The sequence below is a fragment of the Symsagittifera roscoffensis genome, chromosome 1 (genome assembly GCF_963678635.1).
Source record: "Symsagittifera roscoffensis chromosome 1, txSymRosc1.1, whole genome shotgun sequence".
NCBI lineage: Eukaryota > Metazoa > Xenacoelomorpha > Acoela > Convolutidae > Symsagittifera > Symsagittifera roscoffensis.
Genome location: NC_087062.1, coordinates 40,167,501 through 40,178,915, shown reverse-complemented (window position 1 = coordinate 40,178,915; position 11,415 = coordinate 40,167,501). Strand labels below are relative to the sequence as shown.

General features: G+C 33.6%; 2 protein-coding genes across 2 annotated transcripts in view; both read right to left on the bottom strand.

Moving 5' to 3' along the window:
* LOC134844256 (DNA polymerase delta catalytic subunit-like) overlaps positions 1-11,415 on the bottom strand; it is a 471,945-nt gene that overhangs the window by 223,307 nt on the left and 237,223 nt on the right. The window lies entirely within an intron of this gene.
* LOC134844317 (large ribosomal subunit protein eL32-like) overlaps positions 1-11,415 on the bottom strand; it is a 386,626-nt gene that overhangs the window by 137,992 nt on the left and 237,219 nt on the right. The window lies entirely within an intron of this gene.

The following is an 11,415-nucleotide window of genomic DNA, read 5'->3' as shown; positions in this document are numbered from 1 at the left end:
CCAGTAAAAGCGTTTGGCTCTTTTTCACTTTCCCCCACCTTTCAAACTTTCTATTTTTTAAACAAAGAATTGTCTTACATGTTATGGCGAAACGGTTGATGTAACGATAATATAAAGTATGAAGAACAAATGTTGCCACAATTTTCAGATTGTTCAATCATACCAAGTTTAGCTCTTTTTTCATCCTTCCCTCCCACCTCACATAAGCATCAGTTTTATGGCATAACGAGGGGTTTTACAAGGTTAATCATGAACACGAAATATGTTTGTCATGGCCTTATTAGCTTGCAACTTTATTAGTTTCATAACTTTCGGATAACGTGAACAAAATTTCACCAATTAAGTTTTGCAGGTGGGGGAAGGAAAAAGAGCCGAAGTGGGCAGGCTTGAATCTTTGTCAACAAAATCCCACCCGCACCGGAGTTCCATGGATATTATTTGATTATAATGGAAAAATTTAGTAAGAAATGTTGCCTCATAATCCATTATTGTTGCAAATTTAGAACAGGAAAACGATTATATTGTCATTATAATCGATTATTTTCGTAAAAACAAACGTAATCCATTAAAATCCATTAAATTGGATTATAATCCATTTAAAGTCCTTTATAATTGATTATAACGGATTGCAATCTTTACATTTTTTTGCGCAAAAACATTTGCAAAACTTGCAACATTTCTGCGTTACTCACGGCCTACTCGCAATCTAAACCTACTCAAATTATCCCCCCTCACTTAGCCCCCCATCTGCATTTGCCCAAGTCTTACTGAAAACAGTGATTCACAATGGCTTTTTCCTAGTGGTCAGTTGGAAATCGTTGGTCCGTCGAAAATATAAGTCATAAAATAATACCAAATTGGGGCCCCTTTGGTTATTGAGGGGGTCGAACTCCTAAGAAATCTGCCCCTGCACAAAGTTGATAAATATTTGCAGCCATTGCATTTTTTGAAGTTATGGGACGAGATTTCTAAAAATGGATAGTGAGTTATGTATTGATTACTATACTCATAGAGTAATTTCAGATAACGTACAACGTCTGCTCGTCACGCCATCTTATCTTCGGCCGGATAGATTCGTGCAACTTCTTAGTCTAATACCAATTTTAATCTTACTCTTATATCTCCTAGTCTCAAAAGATCTAGTGTACACCGGTTAACGCGAGTTAGTTCCAGAATGAGAACAACTGTATTCTAAGTTAAATTCAAATTATTCTGGTGTTGAAACTACAAGTAGTTTCCACACTTACAAATAAATAGGATGTTAGTTTGATGGAATATGATTGGTTACTATTTAGTTCTTTATAGAGATAAATGATCATAATAAAAAGTAATGATAAATACTATTTTAGATCTGGTTCCACCCATCCGGGGTCTAGAGAGTTTTAGTTTTTCAATGTTCTACTGTAGTGTAGGATGGATGATGATGTTTTTCTTTAGAGGATGCGAGCATATTCTTTTTTCGGGTTTTCGAAGAAGAGATGTTATCACGATAGTCTCGGGAGATCGTATTATGGTTTCTGATCGGTTGTGATGAGTGTTGATCTGGTTGATTTTAGAAAATAGGAGCATTACTAATTAACGTTGCTATTCTCTATCTCGTTCGGATGTGGCATGTGGTTTGACTTTGGATGAACTGCCTGATGACTCGGATCTGTACGTATACTTGAATATCGAGATGGTCATTGTTATGTTGCAATAGGTTTCCTTTGCTGCGATGCCAAGTCGTACTTTAAATCCGTTGAGTGTAGTGATTGTAGGCAGCATGTCAGGTGGGTCTTGCCACTCCGTAGTTGGAGTGTGATTGGGTTGTCAAGTTCCTTGCTGCTGGTCTCTGAGCTGTATATTATCTGTATACTACATTGTTTTTTTTTCATATATAAACCTTTGTTTATCTTGTTTTTCAGTCACGATCTTGTATTAGGTTTTATCGCAAAAGCGTTACAATTTAGTTCGGGTATTTTTAAGAGCTACTCACACTTGATTAACTCTCGTCAAAAATAGAGCTGTGGGTGTCACAAAACGTGGATGTATCACGGTGGGTGAGGCCGGCTATAGAGCATGCTCAGGACGTCTTCTTCTGGTGGGTTAGGCCAGGAGTGAGGGTATAATTTCATGCTCTCTTTTTTGGAGGGTCCTGTTTTAGTTCAACTTTTCGTGCTTATCATTATAACTGGTGTTTTCTTTTATTGTCTTAGTTATGATTTTCTCTCAAGAATCAAATTGTTTCTTTTGGGTTTGTCTCTCGACTTTTTGCTGTTTTGTTCTTTTGTGTTCAGACTTAAAAGTAGTCCTCAAAAGAATAATTCATCCAGTTCTAAGTTTGGGTACCGTGGGTTTTCTTTGTTTTTCATGATATTAGGTTGTGATTTGTGGGGTTTAGTAAGTTTGCGTTAGTTAGGTTGGATTTTTATATAGTTCCTTTCCAACCAGGTTAAAGGGAAGTTTGAAACGTTTTGAAACTTGTTAGAGTTGTTTTCAATGAAAGTTAAAACTTAAATTCATTATTTTAAACAATTCTTCGTGGGCGAGCTGTGCGATTGTGGATAGAGTTTGTGGGCGAGTGAAAATAGTTTTTACTGCTGTTTGCAATTTTTTGACATTTTTTTTTAAATTTACCACTTTAAAAATATGAAGTTTACTGCTTGATTTGGGGGTTAAAATTATTAAATTATTTTCAATTGTATGTAGATTCACTGCCTTGGGGAAAAGATTTTATACATTAATTTATTGTTTTGTACGAGCAAATTTTACTGCTTGATAATTGAAATTTGTTAATGAAAGTTTACGAATCTAGAAAAAGTTTTCCGTTTTTTATTTCGCTTTTTGTTTTGAAGATGATTGATGATCGTGCCTATGAAGAAAAAAGAAAAAATATAATAAGAATGATTGGTTTTGTTCAAAATTATTATTAAGTTATTTAATTCATATTACCTAATTGTCGTAGAAGAATCCAAGGGGAAAAACGCCGTGGATGATGTCTGATGAGGTTAGTAAAATAGCTAGCAAACGAATGATGTGTTTAGTTTGAAAAAGTGGCCAAAGCAATTTGAGTGCTTTATTGATGTTGTGCTCTTCAGTGCTAGGTGCTAATTCATACGGTGTATTTTGAATAAGGTTATAGAGTTTATGACGATAGCGAGTGTTGTATATGAACTCTAGGATCGGGACTTCAACGGGCTGGAGGATTTCGTCTGGGACGATGAGTGGGCGGGATTCGTCTATGTCTAAGAGTTTGGTTAGGGGACAGAAGATATACATCTGGGTGTTGGGATTATAGTTTCGTAGGATGCCTTGTAGGTTAGTGTCTTTAATACAATAGGTGAAGTTAAGGGAAAATGGTGAGTTCAAGTTAGAGTTCATGTATTGTTAATGTTCAAAATGTGAGAAACATTATGAAAAGAAGAAAAACATCTGTTCTACTGAAAGGATATTGGAACATTTAGAAAATTATTTGAAATATCGTACCTGAAATGGTGGTCAATGATTTTGGAAAAATTAACGTAGGTTTGGGCTAGGGAGTAAGAAATGATGAAAAAGTTGCAAAAAATTATCAGGGAGAGGATGAATGTTTCTAAAATGTCAAATATGAAAGTTATAGAAGGTTTAAAAAAATTCGAAAGGATTGAAAAAAGGTTTGAAAGAATATTATGAAAAGTGTTGACTGTTTGAGAAAGAAGCATTTGAAAAAAAATATTTGTTTCATCGAATTTTTTGAGGCTAAAGTCGAGTGTGGTCGGTTTATTTATTAGTTTTTTGACAAGTGGGTTGGACTTCGGCAATTTTTGATAAAGACAAATTTCGAGGGCTCTTAAGAGTCTTCCTGGTTTTGTTGTTATTTATTAGATGATTGTGGGGTATCTATGAGATATTCCATCTTTAGGCTAAATGATCATGTCCATTTTGTTCTTAAGGCTAATTTAATATGTTTGCCTGAGCGATTTTGAGGTCTAAGTTGGGCCAATATTGTTGATCTTTGTACTGCTTGATAGGGGAGGGTTGTAATATTGAGACTTTGTTTATTTCAGGTATCAATGTCTAGCATTTTGCCTGTTTTTGAACTGGAGGTTCTTTAGTTATAGTTAGAGATTGTCTTGAGGGTGATTATTTGTCGGCTAAAGAAATCGTGTTAGAAATGAGGCGATGATTCGGAAAGGTTTCTGATTGGCTGAATTTGAACTAGTTTGTTCAAGTGCTTTTCAGCATGAAATTGAGAAAATGTTCGGTTTATGTAATTATCTTCAAGAGGTGAAAATGTTAATAAAATTAAAGTGGTTTCCGAAATTTAAATTTCTTTAATAATTTGGATTGTGGGATGAATTTTTTGTAGTGTTGACCTGGCTGATTTCGAAATCGCGATGATTGTCTATGTAGAAATTTTTTTTTTTGATTGTGTGGTATAATTTTTTCTGTTTGAGGTATCTTTTTGTCTCTACTTTTTTTCTGATGTTTGGTTGGGAAGTTCTTTTTCATTTTTATCTAATGGTTTTTGGATAGAGTTCATATCAGTTCTTAGATTTTGTTTGTGATCTGGATTATTTTGAATAAGTTTAGGTCCTGTAAAAGTGTATAACTGAACAAATTCTCGAAGGGCGTACTCTTTCGGGTAATCAGGTAAAAGGTTGTTTCGATGAAGAACGATTTCTTTTTTGTTTAAGTCTGTAAGTTTGTATGTTACATCAGTGTGTTTATCAATTATTTCGGAGTGGTTGTAATTTTTTAAGTTCCTTCTTGTGTTGTAAACTTTGGAAATAAAATGTATGTTCCAATTTTAAAATTTGTAGCTGGGGTAAATCGAGAATTTATTTGGGAAATAATATTTTGTCTTTGTAACAATTTTTTTGTTCTTTTTTCCGATAAAATTCATTGTGTTTTTTATCTCTGTTTAAAAGCCATTTGGTGTGTGTACCGGAAGCTAATTTTAAAATTTGTGGATGATGAAAGTGATCTTCATTGTGAGTAGGTAGTGGTAGATTGTAACATGTTGTTTCTTTAGTGGGTTGGCAATAACCTTGTGCATTTTTTGAAGAATTTGCTGTGAACATTATTGGTTTCCGTGGTTTTTGGTTTATATCCTTTTCATAGGGTGATATCCCTAAAGTTGTTGTTATTTGTGATTTATAAGATAGTGGGAATAATTTTACATCTGTTGACCATTCAGTATATCGTCTGTCATTTCCGTTAATGACACATCTAATATATTTTTGTAACAAACGGTTCATACATTCGACTAGTCCATTAGTCCAAGGTGCATGAGATGTACGTGGTTTGTGCTTAATATTATAACTGGCATAGTGTAATTATTTTGTTATTTATAAATTCAGTGCCATTATCTGTGTCAAGGATTTCGGGTAAACCAAATTTTGCTATTCAGTGTTCATAAAGTGTTTCATATGCATAATAAGTATTACAATGAGTTACTGGGTTAAGTGCTACGTAGTGTGGGAATGCATCTGCTATGACCATTATAATTACTTTCCTTCTGAGGGTGGTGATATTGGTCCTATTGTATCGAATGAAATTCCGTGATTGAAATATAGATTTTGTCCTTTAAAATCTTGTTTTTCTGCGGTTTTGTTTTTGGTATGGGTATGGTTTGTTTAATTGACATGTTATGCAATCATTGCATAATAGTTTTGTCCCAATTGGTGCATTTTGGAAATAAAAATTTTGTACGAAATTTGAGTTTTTTTCTCTGCGCTTGAGTGTCCTTTAGTGTTTCAAGAGTGAGAGGAACGAAAAGCTATAAGCATCATACCCAAAGGTAGGCAGGGTACTTTGATATCGGATGTTTGGTATTCTAGGATATCTGTGTTTTCGTTGATAGAGGTGTTGTTAAATATTCTGAAATATCTAACAAGGGTTTTGTTTCCTAGCATGGTGGAATCGGCTTTAAGTGGCTTAGTTTTTTCTTGGTGCCAAGATTTTAATTTTCTAACGACTGGGTCAAGATTTTGATGTTTTTGTAGTATTTTTAGTGTTATTTTTTCTGTTACTGGGAGAAAAATATTTTCAATTTCTATTTTTGATAGAGGTATTGTATCTAGTGGGTCATGAAGGTTAAAAACCTGTTTTATTCTAAATTTTAAATCATTATTTTGATGGAGTATAATTGGTTACCATTTAATATCTTATAGAGATAAAAGATCATAAGAAAAACTAATGATAAATACTAGTTTAGCTCTGGTTCCTTCCATCCGGGGTCTAGAGAGTTTTAGTTTTTCAATGTTCTATTGTAGTGTAGGATGGATGATGATGTTTTTCTTCTTTTTTCGGGTTTTCGAAGAAGAGATGTTATCAGGATAGTCTCGGGAGATCGTATTATGGTTTCTGATTGGTTGTGATGAGTGTTGATCTGGTTGATTCTAGAGAATAGGAGCATTACTAATCTACGTTGCTCTTCTCAATCTCGTTCGGATGTGGCATGTGGTTTGACTTTGGATGAACTGCCTGGTGACCCGGATCTGTACGTATACTTGAATATCGAGATTGCCATTGTTCTGTTGCAATAGGTTTCCTTTGCTGCGATGCCAAGTCGTACTTTAAATCCGTTGAGTGTAGTGATTGTAGGCATGTCAGTTGGGTCTTGCCACTCCGTAGTTGGAGTGTGATTGGGTTGTCAAGTTCCTTGCTGCTGGTCTCTGAGCTGTATAATATCTGTATACTACATTGTTTTTTTTTCATATATAAATCTTTGCTTATCTTGTTTTTCAGTCACGATCTTGTATTAGGTTTCATCGCAAAAGCGTTACAATTTAGTTCGGTTATTTTTAATAGCTACTCACACTTGATTAACTCTCGTCAAAAATAGAGCTGTGGGTGTCACAAAACGTGGATGTATCACGGTGGGTGAGGTCGGCTTTAGAGCATGCTCAGGACGTCCTCTTCTGGTGGGTTAGGCCAGGAGTGAGGGTATAATTTCATGCTCTCTTTTTTGGAGGGTCCTGTTTTAGTTCAACTTTTCGTGCTTATCATTATAACTGGTGTTTTCTTTTGTTGTCTTAGTTATGACTTTCTCTCAAAAATCAAATTGTTTTTTTTTGGGTTTGTCTCTCGGTTTTTTGCTGTTTTCTTCTTTTGTGTTCAGACTTAAAAGTAGTCCTCAAAAGAATAATTCATCCAGTTCTAAGTTTGGGTACCGTGGGTTTTCTTTTTTTTATTCATGATGTTAGGTTGTGATTTGTGGCGTTTAGTAAGTTTGCGTTGGTTAGGTTGGAGTATTTTTAAGTTCCTTTCCAACCAGGTTAAAGGGAAGTTTGAAACGTGTTGAAACTTGTTAGAGTTGTTATCAGTGAAAATTAAAACCTAAATTAATTTTTTTTAACAATTCTTCGTGGGCGAGCTGTGCGATTGTGGATAGAGTTTGTGGGCGAGTGAATAAAAAGAAGCGTCTTTGAAAACGTTATTACTGCTGTTTGCAATTTATCGACAACTTTTTTTTTAATTTACTACTTTAATTTTATGAAGTTTACTGCTTGATTTGGGGATTAAAATTATGAAAATAATTTCAATTGTATGGAGATTTTTTGCATTGAGGAAAAGAATTTATATATTGATTTGTTTTGTACGGAAGAATTTTACTGCTTAATAATTGAAATTTGTTAATGAAAGTTTATGAGTCTAGAAAAAGTTTTCTGTTTTTTATTTCGCTTTTTGTTTTGTAGATGATTAATGATCGAGCCTATGAAGAAAAAAAAACTTATAATAAAAATGGTTAGTTTTGTTCGAATTTTTATATAACCTAATCGTCGTAGAAGAATCCAAGGGGAAAAACGTCGTGGATGATGTCTGATGAGGTTAATAGTATAGCTAGCAAACGAATGATGTGTTTAGTTTGAAGAAGTGGCCAAAACTATTCGATGCTTTAATGATGTTGTGTTCTTCAGTGCTAAGTGATAATTCATACGGTGTATTTTGAATAAAATGATAGAGTTTATGATTATAGCGAGTGTTGTATATGAACTCTAGGACCGGGACTTCAACGGGCTAGAGGAATTCGTGTGGGACGATTAGTGGGCGGGATTCGTCTATGTCTAAGAGTTTGGTCAGGGGACAGAAGATATACATCTGGGTGATGCGATCGTAATTTCGGCGGATGCCTTGTAGGTTAGTGTCTTTAATCCAATAGATGAAGTTAAGGAAAAATGGTGAGTTTAATTTAGAGTTAATGTATTGTTAAAGTTGAAAATGAAAATGTGAGGAACATTATGAAAAGAAGAAAAACATTTGTTCTACTGAAAGGATGTTGGAACAATTAGAAAGCTATTTGAAATATCGTACCTGAAATGGTGGTCAATGATTTTGGAAAAATTAACGTAGGTTTGGGCTAGGGAGTAAAAAATGATGAAAAAGACGCAAAAAATTATCAGGGAGAGGATGAATGTTTCTAAAATGTCAGATATGAAAGTTATACACGGTTTAAAAAAATTCGAAAGGATTGAACAAAGGTTTGAAAGATTATTATGAAAAGTGTTGACTGTTCGAGAAAGAAGCATAAGAAAAAATGATTCATTTCGTCGAACTAATTTTTATTTTTTGAGGCTAAATGCGAGTGTGGTCGGTTTATTTATTGGTTTTTTGACAAGTGGGTTGGATTTTGGCAATTTTTGCTAAAGAAAAGTTCGGAGGGCTCTTAGGAGTCTTCCTGGTTTTGTTGTTTTTTATTAGATGATTGGGGGGTATCTATGAGATATTCCATCTTTAGGCTAATTGATCATGTCCATTTTGTTCTTAAGGCTAATTTAATATTTTTGCCTGAGGGATTTTGAGGTCTAAGTTGGGACAATTTTGTTGATCTTTGTACTGCTTGATAGGAGAGGATGTAATATTGAGATTTTTTTTTTCAGGTATCAATGTCTAGCGTTTTGTTATTTTTGAACTGGAGGTTCTTTAGTTATAGTTTGAGATTGTCTTGAGGGTGATTGTTTGTCGGCTAAAGAAGTCGTGTTAATTAATTTAAAGTTGTTTCTGAAATTCAACTTTCTTTAATATTTTAGATTGTGACATGAATGTTTGGTAGTGTTTTCGTGGCTGATTTCGAAGTCGCGATGGTTGTCCATATAGAATTTTTTCTTTCTGATTGTGTGGTATAATTTTTTCTTCTAATTATCGATTTTTTTTCTATTTGAGGTATCTTTTTGTTCTTTACTTTTTTTGATGTTTGTTTGGGAAGTTCCTTTTCATTTTTTCTAATAGTTTTTGGGTAGAGTTCATATCAGTTGTTAGATTTTGTTTGTGATCTGGATTGTTTTGAATAATTTTAGCTCCTGTAAAAGAGTATAATTGAATAAATTCTTGAAGGGCGTGCTCTTTCGGGTAATCAGGTAAAAGATTGTTTCGATGTTGAACGATTTCTTTTCTGTTTAAGTCTGTAAGTTTGTATGCTACATCAGTGTGTTTATCAATTGTTTCGGAGTGGTTGTATTTTTTAAAAGTTCATTTTTGTGTTGTAAAGTTTGGAATTAAAGCGTATGTTCCGATTTTTAAATTTACAGCTGGGGTAAATCGAGAATTTATTTAGGAATTAATATTTTGTCTTTGTAACAATTTTTTTGTTTTTTTTTTCTGGTAAAACTCATTGTGTTTTTTATCTCTGTTCAAAATCCAATCGATGTGTGTACCGGAAGCTAATTTTAAAATTTGTGGATGATGAAAATGATCTTCATTGTGGGTATGTTGTGGTAGATTGTAACATGTTGATTTGTTAGGGGGTTGACAATAACCTTGTTCATTTTTTGAAGAATTTGCCGTGAACTTTATCGGTTTCCGTGGTTTTTGGTTAAAAACTTTTTCATAGAGTGATAGCCCTAAAGTTTTTGTTATTTGTGAGTTATAAGATAGTGGGAATATTTTTACATCTGTTGACCATTCAGCATATCGTCTGTCATTTCCGTTAATGACACATCTAACATATTCTTGTAACGAATAGTTCATACCTCCGCCTAGTCCATTAGTCCAAGCTGCATGAGATTGTTTGTGCTTAATATTATAAGTGTCATAGTGTAATTATTTCGTTATTTATAAATTCAGTGCCATTATCTGTGTCAAGGATTTCGGGTAAACCGAATTTTGCTATTCAGTGTTCATAAAGTGTTTTATATGCATAATATGCATTACAATGAGTTACTGGTTTAAGTGATACTTAGTGTGGGAATGCATCTGCTATGACCATTATATATGACTTTCCTTCTGAGGGTGGTGATATTGTTCCTTTTGTATCGAATGAAATTCTGTGATTGAAACTTAGACTTTGTCCTTTAGAATCTTGTTTTTTTGCGGTTTGTTTTTGGTGTGGGTATGGTTTGTTTAATTGACATGTTATGCAAACATTGCATAATACCTTTATCCAAATTGGTGCATTTGGGAAATAAAAATTTTGGTTTAAAATTTGAGTTTATTTTCTCTGCTCCTGAGTGTCCTTTAGTGTTTAAAGAGTGAGAGGTATGAAAAGCTATAGGCATCATACCTAAAGGTAGGCAGGGTAATTTGATATCGGATGTTTGGTATTCTAGGATATCTGTGTTTTCGTTGATAGAGGTGTTGTTAAAATTTCTGAAATATCTAAGAAGGGTTTTGCTTCCTAGTATGGTGGTATCGGCTTTAAGTGGCTTAGTTTTTTCTTGGTGACAAGATGTTAATTGTCTAACGACTGGGTCAAGATTTTGATGTTTTTGTAATAATTTTAGTGTTATTTTTTCTGTTATTGGGAGAAAAACGTTTTCAATTTCTATTTTTCATAGAGGTATTGACTCTAATGGCTCATGAAGGTTAAAAACCTGGTTTATTGTATATTTTAAATCATTATTTGGTTGTCCTGATAAATTTCTATTATCAGTGAGATTTTCTTTTTCTATTAGAAAAAAAAGAAACTTTTTATATAATTTTTGTTGAATTGGTTTTTGATGTGTTTTGTTTTTATCCATGAACAGTATGGTATCGGTTGGAATGTAGATTTTCCTAGTAAGTCTACTTCGTAGTGATTGTTTTGACAATCTAGATATAGTGAAAAAGATTGAAGATTATTTATTTGGGATTGGTCTATGTCAGTTTTTACTGCATATTTGCATTGCAATCTTGGTGAGGTTTCATCTTTTACAAGGAAAAATTTTGTATATTGTGGTATTTCAACTGTTGCTATTCTTGTTAATAATTCAGGTGGTGTATTTCTACTGAGAGTATCGGGTGGTGCGAGGTTGTTTCCTGCAGTCCAAACTATATGTTTGGGAATTTCATTAAAATTAGTTGAAATCTATAAGTTCTATGGTTTGTCTGGATTTTTGTGTAAGAAGAAAGATAATTGGTTTATGGTCTGTAAATAAAACTGTTGGGTGTTTAGATCCAAGTAAAAAAATTCATGTTCTGTATGTGTACATATTATGGCTGTGCATTCTCTCATAAGAGTAGAGAGTCTAAGTTCAG